This window comes from Pezoporus occidentalis, unplaced genomic scaffold, assembly GCF_034315485.1.
Source record: "Pezoporus occidentalis ecotype Australia unplaced genomic scaffold, CSIRO_AGI_Poc_V1 ctg190, whole genome shotgun sequence".
Lineage (NCBI taxonomy): Eukaryota > Metazoa > Chordata > Aves > Psittaciformes > Psittacidae > Pezoporus > Pezoporus occidentalis.
The window spans coordinates 509,592-535,086 of record NW_026913749.1 but is presented as its reverse complement, the minus strand read 5'-3'; the positions used below and the strand labels follow the sequence as shown (position 1 = coordinate 535,086).

The window sequence follows — 25,495 nt, the reverse complement described above, 5'->3', positions numbered from 1 at the left end:
AGCTGGGAGGAAAGGACATTGCATCCTGCCCTTCCCTGCAGCACAGGGACAAATCCCTCCCCAGTGTTGTTAATTCAATTATGAAAATTGATCCCAGGGACTGGATTTGGGAATCTTTCCCTGTCTCTGATGCCGTGTGAGCGTGCGCAGAACCCATCTGTATCAGCTTTGTAACCGCAGATGCTGGCTTGTAACAAACCTTGTGTGATGGATTTTAAACACTCAGGCTAATAATAATAACACATAGTGTTTGACTGAGGGCAGAGGAGATGAACTAACCGTAAGGTGCTTTGCAAAGCCATAGTTGTATATGATGCTATGCTTTGGACCACCGAAAGCTGTCCCTGCTGTCGGCGGTGTCCATCTCAGCCGAGCCAGCCATGGCCCCCCCCGAGCATCTCGCTAATCTCAGCAAAGAGCCATTTCCTCACCCCCTGAAATCAGCCCCTTCCCATGAAAGCCCTTCTCCAGGTGAGGTCCATTCCCAGTCCCCTCTCCCCGTCCAAGCACCGATAAGCCCCAGCCCTACAGCCAGCTCCAGCTACCGGCCTTCCCCGGGGCAGCCTTGGCGGCAGCTCCCCCACCACAGCTTCTGAAGGGGGCTTTCTTGGTAGTATTATTTTGTGGTCAAAAGGTTGCAAACGCTGGGTTTTTTTTTCTGATGCAGAGGCTTAGAAAGAGTGGAAAGCAAAATATTTTGATAATTATTCAGGCCAGCGGGTTACATAAAAGGTTCCATAGCCCTCTGCATCAAACCTGAACAGTTCAAACCACAGATTTCTGTTTTTGCAGCCATAAAACATTCAGGGTCAAAAAAAAAAAAAAATTTTTTTTTTAATTAAATAATAAAATCCATTTTCCATTCGCTTGAAACTTACAAAATTTTATGTGGTGAAAAATGACAATTTACTCCCAGAAGGAAACTGCCCAGAGAGGCTTGTTTCATAGGCACAGTGGGATCAAGAAATAGGCCTGGACTTGTCTCCTCCATCACATAAAGCAAATGTTGAGGGTGTCCCAGTCCTGCAGGGGAGGCTGTGCCTGGTGTGGAGATGAGGAAAGGGCATTGTGCTCTGTGTCCCAGGGCTTGCGTGGTGCTCTTGGGCTGGGTAGGATGATCCAACGGTCTGAAAAGAAGGGATGAAATCATGTAGGGTGCTCAGGACCTTCAGCTTGCTCAGCCCCTCTGATCTCACAGCTGAAGATGCACATATGGGATGCTCAGTGAGATGAGCCATAGGAACAAGGGCATTGCCATAAGCATCCAGTCGGTGTGCTGGTCCAAGCAAGGGCTAACGTCAGCACTTAGAGCATCTCTGGCTCACAGGGCTGCCTCTAGCTCACATCATTGCTGCGGTTCGATTCTCTTCTCAGAGCAGTGCCTGAAGCAGAAACCTCAGTGGAGTTACTGAGGTTTTCCTGGGCTTTGCTGGGTTAAGAGTAAGCGGAATCAGACCCAGTATTGCAGCAAAAGATGAGGTGCTGCAGTGTTGATGTAAAGCACCAGCACAGGAGCTCAGCAGCTCTAGGAATTCAGCCTGAATTCCTGGTTGGGCAAAGTTAAACCCGTGTGGTCTGGGAGTCAAGTTCTCAAAGCACAGCACAGACCTCCCTTTCCACCTGGAGCTAGCTCCAGATCTCAGCACACCTCTGGGCATGATCTAATAAGCTCTTAGCCTTCGGTCACAGCTAGAGCTGATGTTGCTGTATGGCACAGCCAGGCACCAAATACCCTGAGCAGGGCTGCTGGGTCAGTACTGGAGTGCCCACATGATGTTCTGCAGGGTGCAGCCATGTCTTTTGGGTGCCTGCCCACTGCTGTAGTTGAAATACAGCTTCCACACTACCCTTACCAAAAAGAAGCTGCCCTAAGTCCCTGTGATATTCTTTAGCTCAGTGGTCATTTTCCAGCTCCCTGTGAAGGCAGAGAGACCAGTATATTCCAAATTTCCTTGGCTGGAAAGGTTCAGTTGGGCAATGTTGAAACCTCCCCAGCTTCCTGCAAAGCTAATGGTCTTCCTAAATGATCCAACACTGCAAGTGCCCTGAAAATCCTGTTGAATAGCAGGTGCAGTACCCGGAGCAGCATCCAAACCCATCTGCACAGGGCTGCTGTGTCCCCTCACACACCTTTAGGTCCCAGGCACTGACAACACACTGCTGAAACCCTCAGCAAAGCGTGCAGGTAGTTGAATTCCATACAAAATAGTGTTATCTGGTTTCTGGTTGTTAATGAACTTGACATATGTGCAAGGAATTGGTGATTGCTTTTGCTTTCTAAGTAAAAGATACCCTCAAAATTGCTGAGAATAAGATGCACTTTCTTTAAGGGTTTTCTCCCCTGGAACATTAAAAAGTCATCTCATCTCCTGCACATACAGGATGAAGAAATACGTTAAAAATGTCCCAATCGTCAGCCACAAAAACACAGACTATTACCAGCTAAAAACCAACATTATTCCCCCTGCGTGGTAGAATTTGACACTTCTGGGTACTGGCAGCATTAACAGGGGAATTAAAAAATGGCTGCGTAGAAACGCAAACGTTCCCTTTGCTCTTGCTTTAGCATTTGCAAAGGGGGGGAGAAAACAAAACCCTCCCTTTATGTTCTTTTTTACATGGGAAACGTTAAGAAGTCATCTAATCTCCTGGAACTAGCACTAATGAATGAGCAAACACGAGATCTGGGGAGAGAAATGAAACTCTAAGCTGGGCTTTCTGTAGCGCGATTCAAAGTCGTGACACATTGAAAGCCATAAATGCATTTTGCTTGAGTCTGTAGGATTCATAACGAGCAGCTTGAGGGGCAATCTGTGCAGCAGTGAGACACGGGCTGCCTTTTGAGAGATGCTTGAGCATTGGTGGTTTTCTTGGTGATGGGGATGCGTTAACTGCATCCGGAGGCTCAAGCCCACCGTGTAGAGCCGCACCACAACCTGCCTCTGTGGTCACTTCTGAAATAGCCAGTCACTCCTGTACCAAAGCTGCTCAACCGGGGCTTTTCTTTGAGAGTTTGTATCCCAGGGAGCCTCCAGCATTTTTGAATGCCAACTTTGTACCTGGTGATTTACTATTGGCACGGCGGGATGAAGCGCTGAGACAAGCAGGCCTTAGCAAAGCCCCATCCTGCAGCTAAGTAGCCAGAGAGCCAGGTTAGTGTGGTCTATTCTTACTGCCACCCATCAGGTCACTTCGGTTTGCTGGCATTTCAGACGCCTTCTTACTGTGAAATGATTTGCAAATAGGGACCAGTGTCCTCAAAGAGGCATTGCAGCTCATGAGGATGTCACAGAAGCTATTTGGTGCCTCCCAACACCTGAAAATGCATGTTCTGCACCAACTGGTGCTCCGTACATGCTAATGGCATCATCTCCAGGCGTGTTTAGTGTGTAGTTTCCCAAAGCAGGCCTGTAAGGTGAGAAATTGCATCCAGACAGACTGTTGTCTGGCGGGATGGGGCAAGCAAAGACAGGGAAAGTTGTTCTCAGAAACTGGTCAGAGTTTGAAGGCAGGAGGGAGGCCAGGAGAAGGTCTGTGCCATGGACTGAATTGAGCAATTGTGGTTGGGTAGCCTCAGCTGAAGGAGTTGTTATTTTCATGTCTGGTAATAAATAGAATAATGGACAAAAAGCTGAATTCCCTGCATGAAGTCTGAGTAAATGGGTTTGGTGCAGTGGTTTACTGCAGGATTTGTGGTTTGGGACCTCCTTCCAAGCTGTGAATCAGCACACAAAGCCAGATCCAGGGCCACTTGCATGGCTGTGAGGACTGAGGGGTATCCCTGGTTTCTCTGTTCTGCCTCCATCAAACACCCTTTGTGCTCTCCCCATCGCCTGTAGCGTTGCTGTTACCTTAGGGTGGTTGTTACCTCTTCTTCCATCCTAGGTGAGAGCATGCACAACACGCAAGAGGTGGACTCCACCACCAGCTCATCCCTCTGGATTTTATTGTCCTCTGATAAAGCCTCTCTGTTCTCTGTGTTAAACCCTGGTTTAAAAACCTCTTTAATAATAACTCAGCCTCTGACAGCAAGCACTTAGAAGAGCTGTCCTCCCCATTTAGAGCTGTCAGCCATAGGTCAGTGGTGGTACCACTAACATAACCCAGGTGTCTGCTCTCTCATTTCCAGACACTAACCGCTGGGCAGCAGCTCTCCCTGCAGACAAGCTGCAGGACAAAGTAACTCCTTTAAAGCAGCATGATGGTCCCTTTAAAAACATAAATCGTCCTTTGCAACATGCCAAAGGAAAAGCTGTCCTTTGGTTCTGGTGCTCCTAACCAGGCTGTTCTTCACTCTTGGGACTATATTGGTGTTCTTCTAGATATGATGTGGTATGATATGAGATGATAGAGATGATATGGTAGAACAATAGAATAGGAATAGAAGAGGAACAGAATAGAAAGAGAACAGAATAGAACAGAATAGAAATGTTAGTGATGCTCTGTAATACTTCTATTACACTGTGGAATATTGGCAGGACTTAAACCCCTTCTCTGCATCACAGCTTCTCTGAAAATACAGTGCCCTTTATTATTGCATTTGTTATTTGTTATTGTATTTTGTCATTTGTTATTGCAGCATGAATTAGTCCCTTAAAAACACAGTATCTTCTGAGCCAGCCCGCATCATGCACAGTCTCTCCTGCAGCAGCGGTCTGGTTTGCTCCTTCTCAGCTTAGGGCAGAGACTTTCCGAGGCACCAGCTGAATTCTGGGGGTCAGCCCCATATAGAGCCTGGTTGTGCCACACCAGCAGGCTCAGGCTTTCAGGGAGTCCCACATCCTCAACACCAGTGGGTCTTTTCTAGAGTGCAAGGCAGCAAAGCCTCCAGGGATGGCTTGGGAAGCCACATCTGTAGCAGCAGGGTGTGTGGGAGAGCAATGCTCCCTTGTGCTTTCTGGCTGCATCATTTTCTAGGAGTTAATAGTGATACCCACGTGTCCTGCACGTGATTCAGGTGCCCATTTATCTGTGTGCATGCAACACCTTTTCCTTTTTATTCCCCCCCTTATTTTAATGCTAAGAGCACTTAGGGCCCTGGTGCTTGCTTCTTTTGACACGGGTTTTCTTCCCCTTAGGAAAACACACACGTTGTTTCCTCAGAAGAGCACTGTGCTGAGTTCTGCCTTCCCCAGCTACTCCTCCTCCTGCAGCCCCAGTCTCCAGCTGCTTGCAGTGGCCACAAGGCAGGGAGGAGCCAAGGTCTGATGAGTAAGTTTCAGTGGAAAACTTTGATTTGTTGCATTTATTTGTTGGATCATTCCCTTTCAGAAGTGGTTGGGGTTTTCAGAAGGGGAGCAAGCTGCTTGCTTTGAGTGATCAGCTCTATTATAGTTACTCCATTTATCTCTGTATGTGCATACTAAATGAGGTTCCAGCCTAATGAGCTCCTGAAATTTAATTGAGTGCTATAGCTGTTACTAAATCTCTGCAGAAATCAGACCAAACTAAGATGAGACAGATATCATGAGATCACCCAGCAAAACCTGTCCCTTCTCATTACCCACTGTAGGGTTTTTTCTCCCATCAGAGGTTACATGGGCTTTAAAATCATCTGCTTCATTATTAATGAGAAAATTGACTTATTTTAATCTGTGTATTATTTTAAGGCTTTGACAAGCAGTCAAACCACCCCGCTAATCCCTAATCCCTGGATAATCATCACCCAGCAATTTTAAACTGTGGTCTCAGAGAATTACAGGAGGAGCCAGGCATAAAGCAGCCGGAGTCTGCACATCAGATGACTTCCATTTTTATTAGCATTACTAGCATTATTATTGCTATTCTTATTTAAAGCACACCTCTGGCATGTGTCACCAAAACCTCTTCCCCATCTGCTCCGCATAGAGAGTTTCAGGAAGGAGGCAAAGCCAATCACCCAAAGCAGAGCAGTGTTGAGGGCGAGTTTAATAGAACACAAATAATTCTTCCTTTAAAGAAATCCCATCGTTTGCCACACGTTTTAAAGCACAGAAAGTATTGCCTAACCCCTAACCGCCAACGAGCTCGGAATACTGGATCCCTTTATTCTCTGGGTTTAAGAGTTATAATTAGAACCTTTCCTATAGGGTTTTCCATATCTCCATGTAATTCTAAAAAAATCCCTCTTGTCTTTCCCAATAAACCAAAGCATTGTTACCCAGACTGGAGGCAAACAATTACAGTGAGAAATGGAGACACTGGGGTTTGAAGAGGCTTGGGGGGTGGGTTTTGAGGCAGAAAAACTCTCCAACTAGCAGTGTTCTCACTTAGCATCACTGTTCTCCCTGCAGCGTGGCTGTCCACACTTGGGCAGGCTCTGGAGGCAGAGGGTGGCTCTAAAGAAAGCGAGATGGAGCTGGCTGTAGACAGCAGTGAGCACATGGAGAACACACACATGGCAGAGCCTTCGTAGATGGTCATGTGCAGTGAAAAGAGCAGAGAAATGGCCCTCATCATGGCAAAATAAGACCTGATTTGGGGCAAAAAGTATGTCCAGCAGGCCAAGGGGAAACTTGGTCTCATAGAGCCTGGCTATTGGAAAAGAGCAGGAGAAGGAGACCCCGCAGCAGCAGCCACAGGTAATGCAGCCGGGTTTACATCTCCCAGAGGAGTTCCATTGCTGGGAGATGTCTGTGTAGCTCTATTTAAAATAGCTTTAGTAGATGAGTTCTCCTTGGGATGATGCATCTCATCTTTCTCTCCCTAAGAAGGAAGCCTCTTTCCTTGCTTAAAATCAGAGGATGGTAAAGGAAAAACTTATTTCTTTTTCTTCCTAAGACAGAAAAACTGTTATTAACACCCATGTCCAGGAGTGTGTTCCTCATTTATAGCCCCATGGTTATAACACACTCAGGTCCACATTAATATTTCAGAATTCTTTCATTTTATTGCAGCTTATTTTTCTTCCCTCCCACCCTGCATGTCAAAAGATGATTGATACGTGTAAAACTGGGCCTTAAAAACACAAGTCATTGCCTGAGGTTCTTCCTATAATCAAAGCACATGCCCACCCATAGCTAATTAGACATTAGCCTAATGTCAACTGATTGATTTAGAGCAGTCCTACCACCCACCCGAAAAAGAGCACGGAGCCCCTGACAGCAGCAACACAGGGAAAGTGGCACCTGAGGGAGGGGGAGGCTTTGCCTTTAAAAGCTCTTGATGTAAAACACATTTGTGTGTGTTTATGTGAAGACGATGCAAAGCAGTTTTTTCCTTCTCTGTACTGAACAAAAGGATCTGGTTAGCAGGAAAAAGGAGGTAAGGTCCATTCCAGACAAATTTAGGAGGTTTAAGCTGTTGGATGAGTTAAGTGGAGTGGAGCGTTGTCACCGTGCTAAGAGCAAAGGTCTCTACCCCAAGGTAAGACCTGGCTGGTTTGCTGGGTCCAGTCTTACATTTGGCTATGATTTAGATATAATTTTTCAAAATCCTTTGCATTTTTTTCTTTTCCTTTATTTTTTTCCCCCTTCTTTTCCCTCCCCGCTCTGGATTTATGGGTCAGGAACCCTCCAAAGTTGTCCTGATGGATTAAGCAGCAATAAGTTGTATCGAGTAAATTAAAAATGAAATAGTTACAGCTGTTGGAATAGTCTCAGGGCTGCAGGATGTAAAAGACTTTCTACCCTCAAGGGGCCTGGAAGTAATCTGTGAAGCACCAGCTGCTTCAATAAAGACAGGCTGAGTGAGGGCTGGGGTCCTGAAGGATGGAGAGAGCATCCAGTGCCATTGGGCCTGAGTATGGTTTAAGGGAAACCAAGGGAGCAGCTGCCTTCCAAGCTCTGTTTGCTCCCAGTATCCCCAGACAGTTTGGGCCAGTCCCAGATTTAATGGAGCAGAAAGGACAGGGATGGCTGGGAATAACACATGGAGGAATTTTTCATCCCAGCTCATCTCCAAACAGTGCCCATGAGGTGTCTTTGCTGTGTGCACAGTGATGTACCCCTCTCTGCTCCCGGCACCACATTCTGCCTCTGAATTACTGCCCTGAGTAATGTTTAAGGTGGAATTTGTCTCTGCAGATGAAAGGAGCAGCTGAATGCTGTCTGTGGTGCAATATTCCCTTTAACCCAGCTGCATATGGGGAGCGAGAGGAGGAGGGCACATCCTCAGCAGCAGAATCTGTGCAACTTCACATTTCTCAGCTATAAACCTTTCAATAGCTGGAAGTAAATCCTTCAGCTTTCTACTAGAGCTCAGCCTCTGCAGCTGCAAATTTATTTGGCAGGCAGAGAATGGGGCCAAAAGAAGTAAATACGAGTGATGTGAGTGATAGTGCTAGAACATTACGCAAGCTCCCACATGGCTGCAGCAATTCCCAGGCTGCTAATTCCCTGCTGGAGCTCTCCTACCAAAACTGGAGGTGTCCTTCCCAGGGTGCTGGGAAGGGAGGGGGATGCGGGAGAAGGTGTTTCTGGACAGGGGGTCTGCAGAGCTCAGCTCCAAGTGTGGTTTTGGGATACAAGGCTGCTCGTGTGTGTTGGAGAGGTGCAAACAGAGATGATGCCCTGCTCGGGTTTGTTTATGGTCTCACATGTATAAGTACTATAAATCTATTCCTGGCTACTGGAGTTGGGCTGGAAGTTCATCCATGTATTCACATTTTATAGGTGCCCAGGTAAAAATCAGTGTGGTCTGATAGCCCGGTGATGTGCGTGCTGGGCTGGGGATGAGGTGGATGCCAGTATTCCCACTGATGTTATTCTGGTTGCTATTAGTTCCTATTGCATTAACACCTTGGTCCCCTGTCATAGAGTAAGAGCCCTCAGTACTAACACAGATGTTCAACAAAATTATGAGGACTGGCCCAAAGCATCTACCATCTGACTAATACTTTTTCTCTCCCCCTTATGAATTGATGTTGCTTAATACTTTGGAATCTCACAGCATTTCAGCCATGGGAAGATGTTTTTATATCCTCTTTTGTACAGGGACCTTGTGGGCTTGGGGGGGTGGTGGTTGGTTTTGGTTTGGCTTTGCATTGCTGTTGTAATTTAAAGGGATTTCTTGCCCCCATGTTGTAAAGGGGCTCCATCAACTCGCAAGCATACTGGCAACGTGTAGCTTGCTTGCACATTTGAAAAGGAGACTTCATTTGGTGGGGGTCTTTTCTGCTAATTGCCAGTGCAGCAAAACTAGCTTTGGATCTGGAAATAGCTCTAAGATGCAGTCACTTTTTCAGAAGGAAAGTGGGGGAGGAGGATCTATATACTGAATGTGGGGGTACTGAGATAGTGCTGGGCTTCAACACAAGCTTGCGTGGCTCTGCCTTTGTTGGGAATAACATCTAGATCCTAGACTTGAGTTACTTGCAGGGTCTGTGCCGTTGTCATCACCCCAGGAGGCAATGCCCCTGGAAGGGGCCAGTCCCCATAACTGATGGAGTGTGGGGGTCCCTTGGCAGAGCACGACCTGTTCCTCTCCCAGCAGACCCCAGTTACAGCCGTGGCTCAGTAACTTGTTCTCTGCAGGACGCCCGGCGATGCCACAGCCGTTACTGACGGCTCCATCCTGGAGCCCAGATGAGAACATTCATTTCACACCACAAACTTCTTCTCTCTCCATTCCCCCTCCCTTCTTTTATCGAGTTTCAATATAATAAACAAAGGGGAGTTATTATTTCATTGGCAGACTCCAGCTAATGCACAAACTGTTTTCAGTACTGGCACACGGAGGGGCTTTTTTCACCATATACTGGCCAGTCAGACCCGTATCAGTCCTAATGGCACAGGGAAATGGAAACTGAGATCTTTTACCTTGAAGAATAGCTGCAATTCATCCACTGCTCAGACTCCCCTCCCCTTTAATTTCTTTTATTGCTAGCACAGCAAAATGAATCATCACAGTGGTATCAAAGGAAATGTTTCCAAGCTGTTGATGTACAGCAAAGGGACAGTTTCATATAACTTAGTATTTAATCTTCCCAGCCCATGGCACCGTGCTTGGTGTGAACGCTTTGGTTCTCATCATGACTTTGGGCAAATTGCTTCACTTCTCCAGGCTTCTGCTGTCTTTTTAGATGGTCCATTTGGATATAAAACTTTTCCATCTGAAAGTCATGAATTTAAGCCTTATTCTTGGCTTGTACCAAAGCCATTCCCAATAGACAGCATTGAAATTAGTACCTCATTAATTGGGACAATTAATTAGCAGCCGAGTCCAGCTCCATCACTCTTTCTGTACTTCAGTCTTTTGCTACAGGTGCCCTTCGCCACGCTGGCCTCTGGACTACAACAGGCCCTTGACTAGTTACAACTGCATGCCATATTTCATGTATTAGGTAAGCTTACTGTGTAAGTGTAGCTGTTTTTAAGCTAATGGTAGAGCATCAGCAGTAGTTAAAGCTGATAAACACTTTATTTCTATTTCTTTTTCCAAGTTAGCTTTTGAGCATTCCTTTCTGGAGCTGAAAAGATACTGAAGTTGTTAAAGCGAGTCCTTGTTACACGTGTTTTAGGAAAGCAGAGGTTTCTGCAGGCAACCCCACAGTGTGAGATCCAGAAGTACCTGCCAACTGCCACGGCAATAACTGGAGTCCCCATCCCAGCAGCTCACCCACGGGGTGTCAATGGGAGAGCACACTCATGGAGGTAAGCTCATGAAGTGCTGCCCCTAATAACCAAGGGGAAAAAAAGGGAAACCGGCTCAATGCATGGGGGTAACTCCACAAGGCAAATCTCTACCCAGAACAAGCCAAGATTCACTTCTGGCTAAAATTCCTGCACTGACACTAACTGCTGCTTGATTAAGTGATTTTTCCTGAGCCCATGATGCAAGGCATTGTCAGAGAAAGGGCTTATGCAAGGCTGCAGCAGTCCCTGCTGAATGCCTGAGCCATTGAATGATCCAGCCCACCGCACACCCCGTCAGGTCTGTTACCTGCCGTCAGCTCCCCCACTGGAAAAACATGCAATTTTCCAAAGGTAAGAACGTCTTGGGTTACTAGGAACACAAATCATTACGAGTAAAACTGCATTCCCAATTTATTGTATTTGTTTTATTTATAATTTTATTACTTATTCCACATTTTCCATATTTTCCATGTGTTTCACGTCATTCTTGTCCATTCAGACCTTTACGTGGAAACTTGGGCTCTTCTCCACTGCCTGATGTGTTGAAGGCTTTATAAACAGCCTTGATTCATTGTTTGCTCCACATGCCTCCATGCTAAGAGCATGCAGCTAATGTTGTGCCTGGTATAAGTGTCAGTGTTCTCTCACTGGGGAGCTAGATGGGATGAGAAGGGAAGAAAAGCAACAATTACTGTGATAAGCAGGTGAAAATAAAGACCATCAAACTGTTCACCTGGCATTCTAACAAAGAACAGTTTGAGCCTGTGCTGATTTGGGTTGTGTTTTCTTTCAGGGTTTGAAGTTGTCAAAGACAGAGATTTTTCCATTGTGCTGCAAGCAAGGCTGAAGACTGGTCAATGTGTTGCACATGCACACCCACATTTACCACCAACTGAATGATGATGAAACCCCTCCCCACGCTGCTTGGATCCTTCCCTGCTCTATGCTTCTGGAAGGTAATACCATGCATTTGTGTGCCCCGTTAATTCACTATTTTCCCTTCTCCTGACTGCACAGGCTTTTCTTTCATGCTCCCATCTGACCACAATCTGTGAGCAAACCAGGAGCATTCAGCAATGCTGCTTTTAGCTGCGCTCTCAAGGCTTTGTGGCAACAGGAACATTAGGTCAATTTGCAAACAGCCTTGGAAAATCTGGTGCAGCATCTCTAATGCTATTGACAGGGCCTGCTTAAACCTGGCATTGCCAGGCTAACAGTTGTCATTCAGCTCTTGAGCACACTTAAACCATCTCATCTATTTTTCATCAGTCTTGCGCCCTTCGCGATAACTCTCTTATCAATTCATGAGGATGTTCATTCTGATTCAGTGCAATCCCATGGGTAACAAGTCACATGTAAACCCAACTAATCCCTCAGGTTGCAAAAGGATGCTCAGTTCCTGCAAAAGAACTCTCAATGGGTTTATTCCAGATTCTACAGTTAAGGTGACTTTTTCCTATCAAGCACTCATAAAACAATGTCCTATTTGATGGCAGAGGAGGGGGCGAGGAGATTGGATTAAAACATCTGGCGAGGTAATTAGATTCACTAAAAAGTTTATGCTCTAAACTGCCCCTACATAATTGATGGCACTGTGGTGATGTGTCACTTCCACTTAGTGGCGGCCGGCAGCGCCTCTCGCCTCGCTGCACCCTGGGCTAACCTTCCCCACTGACCTGCTGCGGTCCCCCTATTAAAGCCGCAATTAGGGGGTGACTCTTAATAGCGAGGTCTTGCTGCAGAGGGGGGGGAAATGTTTCTGTAGCTCACATGCGACAATTAAAGATAATTTAAAATGTAAGTAATTGCACTGGGTTTCTGGAAACTACTGTAGGGGTCTTGTCCCAGGCATCTGACAGGCATGGTGGTGTATTTTGACAAGTTTTGCGCAGATTTCCATTAAATACCAACTTGCAGCTCTATTTTCTTTGGAGTCATTGGTCAGGAAATGGAGATTGCGAAAGGTCAGGCCTGGAAGATTTGGGAGGGGATGGAGGTGTTATTCCTGTTCTGATCCGCGGGGATCTAGGTCCAACGTAAATGCTTCAGTCGCTTGATTCTTGCTTTCTGGGTAGTCTTTAGGCAGGAGAAAGGGAAGGACTGATTGATACACAGAGAAGAGCTTCTGGTGAGTTCCTTTCACCTTTCCCTGCCAGGCAAGCTGGGACCCAATAAGCTAGCTAGAAACGTGGTGAGTCTGAGTTGAGAGACCTGGCAGACATTAATACCACAGCCACCATTGCACTAACCCTCTTACTGTGCAGAACTAGCTCCGAAACTGCAGCTCCTCCAAGGCTTCTGCAAGGTCAGCAAAGTGTGAACATCACGCCGAACGCACCCAGATACTTTCAGAGGTTCAGCAGTCCCTGAAAAGAGCTTTTTTATGATGAAAACAGACTGTCAGATGAGTTTGGATTCTGCCACATGGTCCTAGCGATAATAAGCCATCTGTGTGCACGCGACCTTTCCTCTCCCCATTTTGTCTCCATCACTTTCCTTCCAAGTCCCCTCTCTCTGCTTTGACCTACATTTGAGTAACCCACCAAATGCCAGCAGTGCACATAGCAGAGTTAAATGTGTACTCGGTTACCAACACGCTAACGAACAGCAAGTCCATCCTCAGCAGAGGGAAAAGAAGCATGTGGAAATGGGATGATCCATCAAATGGAAAAGGACCCATCAGGAACATAATCGCCTTCTGCTACACTTGACTGATTGATTGACTGGCTCCTCTCCCAGTTAGTGGGACTTTTGCTCCTAAATTGTTTGGGGTAGGGTTTTAAAAGATGTTTGGTACTGTTTGTATATTATGATGATGATGATAATATATGTATAATAATATATAGTACATATATGGTATATAATATATAGTATTTATATAATATTTAAAAGCTGCACTTTTATTTCCTTTTCCATGGCTGGAATTCTAAGTAATCAAAAGCTAGAGCTTATACCTCTGTATTATAGATACATTCAGTTTGTGCCACTTACGATTAATGTTAACCAAGTGTGTTTGTAAGCAGTTCCAGGATCACGTTCTCTGAAAGCTTTTCCTTTTGTGTAACTTTATATAAGATAAAATAGGAAATAAAAGCTGGGACAGACTCACGCTCATTACTGCTTTCAAGTGGCTGTCTTTCTGTCTGCAGTATTTCAGACGCATTGGTAATACCATGGCAGCTCACCACAAAAACACACTGAGGGACTTCATAAAAACCAGAAAATGAAATTAAAGATGTATAAGAAAAATTAAATAGTAAAAAAAAAAGAGGCGAATTCAGTGAAACACACACTGAAAATGCACGACCACAGAGAAAATGCATCAAACTTTCAAATCATTTTTCTTCCTTTCTAAACCAGAATGATCCCAAACAAGAATATCCCTGAGCCCCTGCTCTCTGTATTTACCCCAGTGTGGTGTTTTTCATGAGGAACTCAAAGAGAAATTACCCTTGAAATGAGAAGAGAGCTGCGGTTCTTTAGTTCATCATGATCCTTCTGCCACGGCTGGATCCTTATGGATGAACCGGAAGGACCAGAAATGGCTTTGGCCTTGGTTTTTGTAACCCAGAACTGCTTTTTTCCTCCTTCTTTCTAATCAAAACGTCCCCGATGTGCTCAGACACAACACGCCACGTGGTGCGGTGACCCAGACAGGGGGAAGAGGGTCTGCGCCCCTGACAAATGCCACCGCGTGGCACCGAGCAGAGACAGGCGCTGCAAAAAGCATTCCTGGGGCCGTTTCCTGGTGCCTCTCCAAGCTGACAGAGGAGGTTTATGTTAACATCACATGGCTGTCTTCGGCTGCGTTTGTTAGCACAGCCCCTTTGGGGAGCTTGCCATGTTGGGCTGCATGGGGAACAGGATGGGGGGGGGGAGAAAAAAGCAACTAAAACATGTATTGGGTTTTAACACCCGCATCTGCCTTGGTAACGCTATCAAACCCTCTGCCCCCATCCAGGCAAAGCCTTTGGAGAACACTTGGAGGGCAGCTTTTAAAACACGTAACGCATAGGAAACCAACACAGTGTAGAGACTTGGCAATGAGGCTGCCGCAAGGAGCCAAGTTGGGCATGGAAAAGAAAATTAAGACAATAAAAGGTCATTGCTAGCCAAGTTTTAAGTGAGTATACAATACATACCTTTTTTTTTCCCCTTCTTTCTGCCTTAGTTATTGGCCAACTTGGCTACGAGCTTATGGAAAACACTGAAGTGGAATTATAATTGGGTGTTTTTTTTTTTCCTCTTTTTGACCAAGCAAAAGTTCTTATAGGCAATAATTTAATTATGGCAAAAGACTAACACAGACACGGGGTTTAGGGATGTATCATCAAAAAAACCCCTCTTTTCTACACCGTACTTTAAACTAAGGCTGGTTCATGGGCACCAGTGATCTAATCCTACTGCTATTTATGATTTTGGGGGATTATTTACGATAAAGTATGTCATAAAGTGGAAAATTACCGGTGCCGATCACAGTTCCAAGCAGGCTCATTTAGAACCGAGTGCTGTAAGTCAATTAGGATAATAAACCTGCCGGAGGGAGGAGGGGAAACCTCCTTGGGATCAGCATTTTCACCCTGCTCCTGGTGTGCTGTAAGGCAGGGATCGACCAGGAGGTGCTGAACAAGTGGCTCCAGTGCCCCCCTTCCACTCGCCATCCGGGTGGCAGCGCGTTCCCGCAGCCTCCTTCCTTGTCCCCAGGATGGCTGCTGAAGAGCGAGCTCCTGGCTGATGTGGGTTGCTCTGTTTCGTACCTACATGTGCCTTGGGTTTTATTCCAGCCTTTTTAGAAGGGCAGAGTTTAAAAAAAAACAATTAAAAGGAAATACAGGATTTTTTCCCCTCGTAAGAGCTGAACTGGAGGCATCCTCCTCCCCTTCTGAAGGCTGTGCGTGTCCTGTCTATAATATCAGAGATCCAGTGAGACATATGACTGAGAAACATGGACAATTCCAACTTGCATCTGCCCAGGCCTGGACCAGACACTTCCTTGGGATAAACAGCTGCATGAACAGCTCATAGACAGCAGCCTCTGTGCACTGAAGTACCCTGATGATGCTGGCGTATTTTGATGCGAGGACACAGACTCTGGATGCACGATGCCAAAGCACAGTCTGGAGAAGTTGGCCTCCTACATGAGAGAAAAGGAGTCAGGAACGGTGTACAGAGGAAAAGAGAAAGATCTGAAGCTGGAAAGCAAAAGGATAAGCCTGACATTAATAGGACGTTTATAAGGTGCAGGTGTAGGCTGTGTTTAAATGAGAACAACAGTTTCCTCTTTGCCACTTGTCCGTTAAAGGAGGCAATTCTTTTTCAAATAGGGCTGATCTTACATTTCTCATATTCTCTTGGAAACGTCCTGCCAAGTGGGATGACTTTTTTGTCTCTAAATAAGCAGAGGTTTCACATTTACCTCTTTGCCATGTTTTTTGGGTGTCTTCTCATGAAAATAAGAATCGAAATTTAATAAAAAAATTAATATCCATTCCTATTTATGCTACGGGAAGATGGGAGGAGGCTGCACCAATGGAAGCAGCAAAATGCCTTCACTTTGGAGAGATTTTTTTTAACACAACACGTTCATGGCCAAATTACCTGGGTAAAGAGAAGGGGATTTCCCCCCAATAATATTTCATAGCAGAGCACAGGTCACTCCAAGCCCCTGTTGGTTGCAAGATGCAAGCGGTGAGCAAATAGGCATGGGTTGTAAGTGGGTGGCATGGTCAGGGTAGCTGTCACACTGCTATGTGCAAACCCATGTACCTGCAGCCCATGAACTTGGCCAGCCCTCTGGGCAGGCTTCAGTGCAAGCTCTTTACTGGTGCTACTGGGGGGGGGGTCACAGCCCAACAAGCCTTGTCAAGCCCCACATGTGTAAGGTGCGTGTGAATCCCTAATTATACTCCTTGGGAAAGACTTAAGTGACCTAACATAGCTAGCACATAAGTCCATTCCACACCATCCAGATGGCATTTGCTGGCTGGCATGACTGGATCTGCGCTGCAGGAGCAGGGAGCTGGATGGAAGGTAAACATGGTGAGTGATGCCAGAGTCACATTGGATGCAGCATGTAATGACTTGATTTGTGACAAAGGCACTGAAGAGCCTGGCTAAGGAATTGTCTCTGCTGATGCTTCATCTTTGTGAGCTCGTATGGAGAAGCAGCTACAGGGGAGACTATCATCCATAGTGGTTCAAGAGCATTCTCCTTGAAGAGAGACAATGGGAGGAAGGGATCGTGTTAGGGAGTCACGTCTGCTCTGTCCCTGCCTGATTGCAGCACCTTTTTTGGCAAGGAAACTCCTTTATTCAGGATTTGTGCAGTGCCTTTTGCACCCTTCTCTTCTGCTCACCTGTTCATCACGCTCCAGCACAGATACCAAGAACTTAAAGCACCAATGCATGTGCATCAATATACTTCTCTCATCACTAAGGAATCTAGCCAGTGCTATCATAGGAAAGCAGGAACAGGATGTGGCAGCTTCTCCTCAGTGACAGGACTGTGTATTCCTGCACTGGTGTCTGCAGAAATGCCATAAAATGCAATTAAAAGAAGAATAGTCCATGCAGAAATTGCAAAGAGAGGAATATGCCTTTTGCTTGCAAACCCATCCCACTGCTCTATCAGCAGTTCTGCTCTTGGTCTTTCTTCCTCAGCCTAGCCCAGACACAACCCACTCACTCATCCTCCAGGCTGATGGGATGCAAAGTCTCATCCAAGCACAGGACCCTCAGAGCATCAGCAGGACGTCCTGCCTGGCCAAAGAATCTGGAAGCTTCTGGCTTTTGCAGGCCATTGTCGTCATCTTAAGCAGCATTAGAAGGAAATGGCTTTAGGGCACTGTCATTACTGTTAGAAAGTATTTGTTGACAGTGCAGTGACTGTGCCATTCTCATGAACCTCAGGCAGGGTTAGATTTGAATGCAAGCTCACCTGCTTTAGTACATATAAGTTGGCCAAATGAGCTGAAAAATGAAGGTCTCAGCATCACCAGGAGCTAGCAGTTGCTTTGCACACAGATTAATAAAGATGGACCCAGCTTAGCTGAGGACAAATGCAATTAAATGTCTGCATACCAGTGTAATTACAAACAGGTTGGTAATTAAACACCATTACTGGTCTGGACCTAAACTTGACAATAGATTGCCAATAGATACACACGCCTTTGCCAATGAGTTACACAATCCTGCACTCCTACAGCTCCCAAGAACCTGCATATTTCCTGCTCACATGGCCCGATGGCATCACCAGGAGGGTGCTCATTTATTCCAGTCAGTGAAAGCAGCACAGACTGGAAGTTTCCCATGCAGGAATGAGATTGATCCATGCGTCATCCTCCACATATGTCACTGCAAGACACATCACTAAATATAGTACTTGGGAATGAACTCGCAAGCAGACTTGACAGCTTTTACTAAAAATCAGGTGTGCATTGGTAACATGCTAATTGCTGGGGCATTTTTTCCCAGCTTTTCCTCCTTGACAGCTCACAAGATGCTAAGTCTCTACCTTCTTCACCCCAGAGAGGAGCTTAAATTCAGTGTAAGGAAAGAAGATAAAGTGAGAAGTTCCCTTTTCCTTCTCAACGAATCCGACCACCAGTGATTTCACCCCAGTCACCAAGCAGATAGCATCAAGATACATGTTGGATCTGAAATCTGGATGAAGGAAAGAGGGACAGACAGATAAATGTCATTATCATAAGGACAGTTAGCTCTCCCCTCCTTTTCCAGTTGGAGGCTGTCCCATGCTGGTGAAAGGCAGGGATGGTGGCGTTTTCAGCCACCAAGCTCATAGAGGGCACTTAAAAAGCAATGAGAGCATCCCCATGTGGAAGCTGTCCTGCTGAAGAGAGGTCCCCAGTGCAGGCAGAGATGAGGTGGACATCACTGGGCTGCCCTCCAAGGGTGTTTCCTTGCAGGCAGCTCCATCACTGCAGGCTGCTGACTCACCCTGACAGCTCAGGATGCTCAGCCTCATCCTCCTCTTAGCAGAAGGCTATTTCTGTCTCCCAAACAACAACAAACAGGAGCAGCTCTGGGGAGGCAGAGTGAGAAACTGCTGCGTGCCATCCCCAAGGGAAGCAAACACGAGGAGGTGATCATCAGCCCCATCTCATGGGGCTTAAACCAAACCCTGCCCAAACCCTATGGGCAAACAGCGATGCTCTGACCACGGGATGACACGATCAGAAAGGCTGGCTGAGATCCTGCAGGGTATTTGGCTGTTGCTGTTTGAGAATGATATTCATTAAGACCTGGAGTCAGGCAAAGCCAATGTGCTCTTCTGCAATGGCTGATATTGAAAGGAGCTGGGGCGGGGGGAAGAAACCTTGGAAAATACAACTTATTTGGCAATGCTGATTAAAAGCAGTTTGAGTTTCATTGTGAAAGGCTCACGGTTGATTGAGTCCTGGTCTCTTCCATCCACATGAGGTTTGTTTTAGTGAGCATGGAGTTATATGAATCTATTAATGATTTTTTCCTGAAGGTTTCCTTATACCCATGCCCGGGTTTTCATACGGCGCTTTCCAGCCACGTGTCTGGAAATGCATCCCAAATTAGTGTCAGCCCTGGTCTGAAGATGGAGAAACTCCAGCAGAGTCTGAGCAAGACAATTCCTAAGCAGCAACGCCAAACCCCTTGATCCTGAAAACACTGGAGCTGGAGCCTGCATAGGCAGGGACAAACACAAAGCATGTGGTTAGCCAGAAGGGAATGACTGACCTGGGGGATGGCTGCTGACCACCGGCAGAGCCTGGCACGGCTCATGCTGCAGCCAGCAAGAGACATCTGCCCTCGTGAGAAGGGCAGCCGCTGGAGCAGGAGGTGCAGGATGACAGCCTGTAAATCCCTGCCTGATGCACTCTCCCGTCACCAGCCCTGGGGTGCTGACTCCAGCCTTGTCCTGGCAAGGAGGAGGAAGAGGACTTTCAGCAGCCTTCAGGGAGGGCACTGCAGCCACTGACATCCCGCAGCCAGCGCTGTGGGGACCCACTGCAACGAAGCCCTGATGGTCACAGGTTTAGAGGCTCCTGGTTTTTTATACACCACCTTGTTTCTTTTCGCCCTCTCTGTTTTAATGGGAAAATCTGGAAAGGTTAAAGCTCAGAGGAGACAAACAGCGAGAATCTTGAGGCAAATCTCTTCAGTCTTTACTTGGGCTGCGGGGGAGTCAAGAGAAAATACATATTGGGGTATGTTAAATTATTAATGTTATATGCTGGGGTATATTAAGTTATTAATACTATGTCTAGGTTGAGATTAATCAGATTCCAGAGACATAGAATATGCCTCCTCAAATATAGATGTGTGGAGGCATGCGTTTAACAAGCAGACTCATGCAAGGAGGACCACAGGGTCCTCATGCTGGACACGCTGCATTCCGGGATGCCTGGCCTTGTATGGTGCTATGGAGAAGGTGTGGGTAATGGCAGATGGCTGGTAGGGGACAGGGCAATGGGGTGAGGCTGGAGCCAGCTGGGGCCCCAGCACTGTATTTCCCTTCCCTGCTGATCCCCAGATGGATCATCCTGCAGGAGCAACACGTGGATCTAATTCTCTAATGCCAGGCCTGGCTGCGCCGTTATCCACATCAATCCCGCAGCCCTGACACCAGCCTTTTCATCATTTCACTGGGGTTTGTAGGGAAGAGGGAGAGATGGGCTCCGCAGCAGGCACGGCTCCCCTCTCCTCGTGGCCTTTATCCTCCCTAATAATCCTCCCTCTGTTTCACGTATCAGCTGATAACATGTGGGTCCTATTTCCCCCACCCTCCCCACATCTGCATGAGATGGCAGACGAAGCCGTCCCATCATCTGAGGCATGTTAGCAACTGCTCTTGATTAAGAAAGAAAAAGCCCTCTGGCTGTAATGACTGCAAGGCTCCGATGGGTTTCCCATGCCATCACCAAATGCCCATTGTGGCTTCAGCTTCAGGCCCTGTGGCGTGTAGCCTTGGGGCTTATCCTTTCCTCCCTTCAAGATTATGGGTCAGTTTCTCACCTGGGGCTCACTAGCACAGGAAAACCCTGCCTTTTAATTATTCTCCCATCTTATTAGGTCTAATTAAATATATATGACTAGTGCTAAATAGTATCAGTGCAATTAGGAATAAATCCGTGTCTTCTGGGGTAGATTTTGAGAGGGGGACAGTGTATCATCCAAAACATTTTTGCATGGAAAAGCTGGGCTTTTGTTTAAAAGAGCAAAAACTAAAACCAGAAAGTCTTCAGTTTGCAAACCAGGAGGGAAAATGAAGCAAAACAATCTCCCTCTTTTGGGGTGGGAATTAACAGAAGTTATTTGGGGTGTGAGGGTGGGATGCAGCAGCAAGAAAAATGGCCTGAGCAAGTGAAGTAACAGAGACAGTGTCAGTCGCACTGGGGCCATTTTCACCATCAGATATTGCTGCCTGATTCCTGCAGTATGAAAACATAAGAAGCCTGAAATAGACCCGTAAGAAGTTTCCTGTTTCTTCAGGATTCCTGCCCTACCTGTTGCCACTGTTGTCCTCCAGGTTCCCAACAAAGGCAGGTGTTGAAATCACACCAATTGGGAACAGCTGGATAGATGGGGAGGGGAACGGGAACACGAACAAGAGGACTCACATCTCCTGAGATCTGGTCCAACAATTCCAGGAGCTTCCAGCACTTCTGGGTGGTTCAGTGGCTGTGAGTCCTTGAAGTTTTTCCTTCCTAAAAAAAACAGATAAGGACAAGTCAGTGCAGGGTTTAGGGCTCAGGACCACGCTTGTCCTGGAATCACCCCCCAGTACCATTCTTCTTCACGCATTCATTTATCTACCAGCTCACTTTGGTGGATGATGGCCCAGATCTCCAGCCTTCCCCTTGCATTGCCACCCATTGAGTGCACATCCACAGGTTTTCTGTGGCTGAAGCTGCTTTGCCACCCTCCCAGCTGTGCACTGGGATCAAGGGGAGGGTGATGCCACCCAGCCCCATGCCAGGGCCCTGGGGTAGGTGTCTGTGCCCCATAGCAGCCCTCGCTAAACCCTCCACCAGGCTGGGAAATCTCAGTTAACCCCGTTAGAAAGCAGGTCCTGCTCGTTGAAGCTGCCACAAAGCAGAGCTTGTGAGAAGTGAAGAGTGAAGAAAAACTGAGAAGACAAATACAGAGGAAGAAAAGATACCGAGAGGGGAGGAGACGGTGAATGGCAAGAAGGGAGTTAATGAGAGCCAGAAACACAAGTTGGAGAAATGTTGATTTTATTTAGCATTAATTGCAGGAAAGAGCCTATAAAGTGTGGTAAAACATTATTAAGTACCACTCTGCAATGCCAGCTTTGTGCCAGGCATCCCTCGGCACAGGTGTATTATTCCTAGTTCCCCAGGTATAAATAAATAATTCCTTTTCCACATCTTTTTTTTTTATGGTGGCATTTCATTATTTTTTATTGCCATATTGTTACGGCTCCAACTGCTCCAGAACACATTTGGCCATCAGCCGGGGAGGGAACACGTGTGCACACGTGTGTACGGATGTGTACATGGGTTGGCACGCCTGGGCTGGGGGCACGGTGAGGTGTTTTGGATCGCAGCATCCCAGGGGAGCATGCAGAGCCTGATCCCAGCACCCACAGGTCAAAACAAGGCCTTACCTGTGATCCAACCTCTGACAACGATGTCCGGGTGAATAGAGGAAGGAAAATCATAGCCATGTTTATAAGGGAAGGGGCATCACATCAGGGAATCACTCCGCAAATCCAGGGGGAACAGCTGTAACAAAGAGGTCATGAGCTTTAAGGTCCCTCCCAACCCAAACCATTCAATGATGCCTGAGAGAGGGATTGCCCTGGGATGGGATGTTCTGGAGGGTACCACAGTGGTTCACGCACCGGTGTCATTGTCAACCCATTTATCTTGATGACAGGGACACAGAGCTGGGGTTTTCCTAAGTTACCCCATCCATCCATGACTCCTGCTTGCATGTAGTGAGATTAGAAAAGAAAACCTGTATTCTACTCCACTTCTAACTCTCTGCTCACGATCTGCCCATATGCTCCTCTCCCAGCATCATTTCACACAGGCTCCGGTACTGGCTCTGTTAGGAACGAGGGCAGATCACATTCTTCCTGAGCAATGTTTGTATCAGCTTTTTGGGGCTTGTTTTATCAAGTCTCTCACTTCTCAGAAGGAGACTCAGCAGGGAGATAAATGCTGGATGCGATTCCTCACAATGCCTCTTGCTTCAGATGAGGCCACCAAAGACGCTGGGGGAAGCAATGATTCCCTGGTAATGCCTCAGTCCAAGCTCTGACCTGGAACCGTGGGCTCTGCAAATACGCATAAATCCTCAGCTCACATCCAAATCACTGCAAGGTTCAGTGAACACGGCAAAACTGCCAGCGAATCTAACCTAAGCTTTAATCCAGCTCCGGCACGATTTATGACCTCAGGTGGAAACCACGCAACGTGATGGTCTCAGCCCCACAGCATAGGATGGTCGCCGGCCCCAGCGTTTGGTGCTGAAGAAGCAGGGATGGAATTAAACAGCACAAACACATCCAAACCCTGTTCATCTTGTGTTGGGTGAAAGTAGCTGACACACCAATCAAACCAGGGCCCTGCTCAAGTCAGAGACAGGAAATGAAACAAATCAAAGAATAATAAGGGCAAGCAAGCAATAAAGTTATCTTTTCTGACTGAAAAGCAGTGATTCACTACCTTCCCCCCTTGGGAACAGCACGTCCCTAAATGCAGAATCCTGCAATAGTGCTATTGTACTACAGGAGGTTTATCATGGCTTTTTAATACTTATTTCCATATCAAAATATTATCACAGATAGTAGGAGACATCATTATTTTTCCCTACCTAAAAAACAAGAGGAAAGAGAGAGGGCTTCAGTCTCAGTGACCCAGTTTCCCAGGGAAGCACTGGTGTCACATCAGCAGGGAAAGATGCTCCTGTTGTTCTACGCTGGCAGAGTTCCCCCTGGCCAGAAGCAGGAATGATTCTCTCTCCAGAGCATTAACAAGAGCATTTCCCCTCATTTCTCTGACCCTCATTATCTATCTACATATTGGCTTGGAAAAACTAACGATGGTAACAGCATAAGAGCCCTATGACATGACCAAGGAGACATGACCGGTGTAGGTATCAATACCACACATCACCGGTAACCTCCACATAATCATTCTCATTCAGCCCTTGAATTTGAGCTTATCTGAGGAAGGGGTGGATGGGGAGGGGATGGATGGAGCAAGGGAGGGGATTTCTGCACCATTACCATACTGGAAGGCAGGCACCACGAGCCTGCAGTTTACAGCCCATGCTGACGTGGGCTCACGGCTGCAACATCTGTATCCCATCCCAGTGCCAAGTTCGGCTTTCTTCCAACACTCTGCATCCCCCCACACGTGCATGTAAATCCCCAGAGGGAAACACTGCAAGACCCACAGACAGCCCTGAGCTAACAAGCCACAGCATAGAGCATTCACAACACCCAGCAGACTTTTGGGTCACAAGGCAAGGAGAAGTGGGTCGCATGGCCAGTGGCTCCAGGGGGTTGGGGAAGGTGACACTGCGTGTGCAACAGCCCCCAGGGCAGGCTCCCTGGTGGGAAGGACATGTGCCATGTCAAGACAGAGATGCCCAGAGCAATCGGGGTGCCAGGGAATGGATTTCTGCCTCCAGCATCCTCACTGGTGATACAGCCCCTCCTGCCTCCAGAGGGGTTAGGCTAGCTGGCGATGCTCAGGAAAACACCTCTGATGCTGAATGGGTTTAATTCACTGCAGAAGAAAGAAATGAAATCACTTTATCTTTATACCACATCAGTTTCTTCAGGCAGACAAAACCTAAAGCACTCTCCTGCTTTGTTTATAGCTATTTCGCATCCCTGAGGCAGCAATTCAGACGTGGACATAGGTGTCACAGAAAACCTGCCTGGCCCTAGCTCTCCCTGTTAGCCTAACAGGGCTGTCCTACTCTGATCAAGCTTTCTTATTTGAGGTGGATGTTGGTAAAAACATAATCCTGAGCGCTCATTCTCTCCCCTTATTTCAGTGCAAAACTGGGAGATTCCCAGCACTTCTCATAGGAAAAAGCACTGCACTGGAAGGGGTTCTGCAGGACCTCCCTTGTAAATAAAATGAGGTTGGTAACAACGCCTTTGCCCCCTTTCTTTTAACTTTCAAGTGAAAGAAAGAGCGCGACAAGGAACCAGGAGCCCGTCTGCCATGGAATATTCCTGCACGACTTGGGGCTGGGGTTTATTTTACTAGTGGTGACTAGTTCAAGCCACATTCAGTCAATAAATACGAGATATGAGGTCACCCCGCCATTTAGCTGTTACCCTGTCTACATGTTTCACAGCTGGGTAGTAACCTTTTAACTAGCGTCTACCTCGGTGGGGAGTCTCCATAAAAAAAGAGCCAGGATCCCTTGGTCGTGGTGGGGGATCAAGGCATAGGAGCACCACGGAGATTTCTGAGCCGGGGAGTGGGAGAAAGGGAATGCTCAGGGCTTCACTTTTCCCTTTGCTTCCATGTTTTCCTGTGACACAGCACCCAACCGAGGCACAGGAGCCTCCGAGCTGGCCCTGCATCTCCCCACGGATAATGGGTCATGAAGCAGCACATCCCCAGTGCTAAGTCTTACAGTGATTTCCCCCATCTTTCATACAGAATTGCACCAAAGGACACATTTCCTTCCATTTCCAGCTTTACAGAACAAACCTATCCAAGCCAAACACCTCCAAGGGGTTAGTTTCTCCTTTTATCTGCGTCTTTTAGGATTTAACAGAAATTCAACTCCTTTTTTTCCAACTCCATAGCGTCTCCTTCCTACCTTTGCTTTGCTTTGGGATAAGGAGGATGCTTCCCTGTTTTCTGAGCTGGTAACTCTGGGCTAAGTCTGGTTTAAGATGGAGCATCCCTGAGTCCAACATTAAACCTTCACACTAGCACATGACTTAC

At 46.9% G+C, this 25,495-nt stretch overlaps 3 long non-coding RNA genes across 5 annotated transcripts; 1 reads left to right on the top strand and 2 right to left on the bottom strand.

Moving 5' to 3' along the window:
• Window positions 1-4,893: 4,893 nt before the first annotated feature.
• LOC134162711 (uncharacterized) lies at window positions 4,894-13,667 on the top strand. 3 transcript variants are annotated; one of them, XR_009964412.1, is made up of 6 exons: window positions 4,894-5,211; window positions 6,273-6,560; window positions 10,183-10,261; window positions 10,361-10,571; window positions 11,347-11,509; window positions 12,818-13,667. It is a non-coding gene; the product is annotated as an uncharacterized LOC134162711 (long non-coding RNA). The 3 variants fall into 3 exon arrangements; XR_009964413.1 differs by lacking the exons at window positions 4,894-5,211; window positions 6,273-6,560 and having other exon boundaries at window positions 7,254-10,261; window positions 10,365-10,571; XR_009964411.1 differs by lacking the exons at window positions 4,894-5,211; window positions 6,273-6,560 and having other exon boundaries at window positions 7,254-10,261.
• Window positions 10,957-14,224, bottom strand: LOC134162710 (uncharacterized). Its single transcript, XR_009964410.1, has 3 exons — window positions 13,663-14,224; window positions 12,803-12,919; window positions 10,957-11,208 (listed from the first exon to the last, which is right to left on the bottom strand). It is a non-coding gene; the product is annotated as an uncharacterized LOC134162710 (long non-coding RNA).
• Window positions 14,225-15,266: 1,042 nt separating this feature from the next.
• On the bottom strand, window positions 15,267-18,763 carry LOC134162712 (uncharacterized). Its single transcript, XR_009964414.1, has 5 exons — window positions 17,715-18,763; window positions 17,239-17,362; window positions 16,152-16,764; window positions 15,543-15,687; window positions 15,267-15,453 (listed from the first exon to the last, which is right to left on the bottom strand). It is a non-coding gene; the product is annotated as an uncharacterized LOC134162712 (long non-coding RNA).
• Between the last annotated feature and the right edge of the window lie 6,732 nt (window positions 18,764-25,495).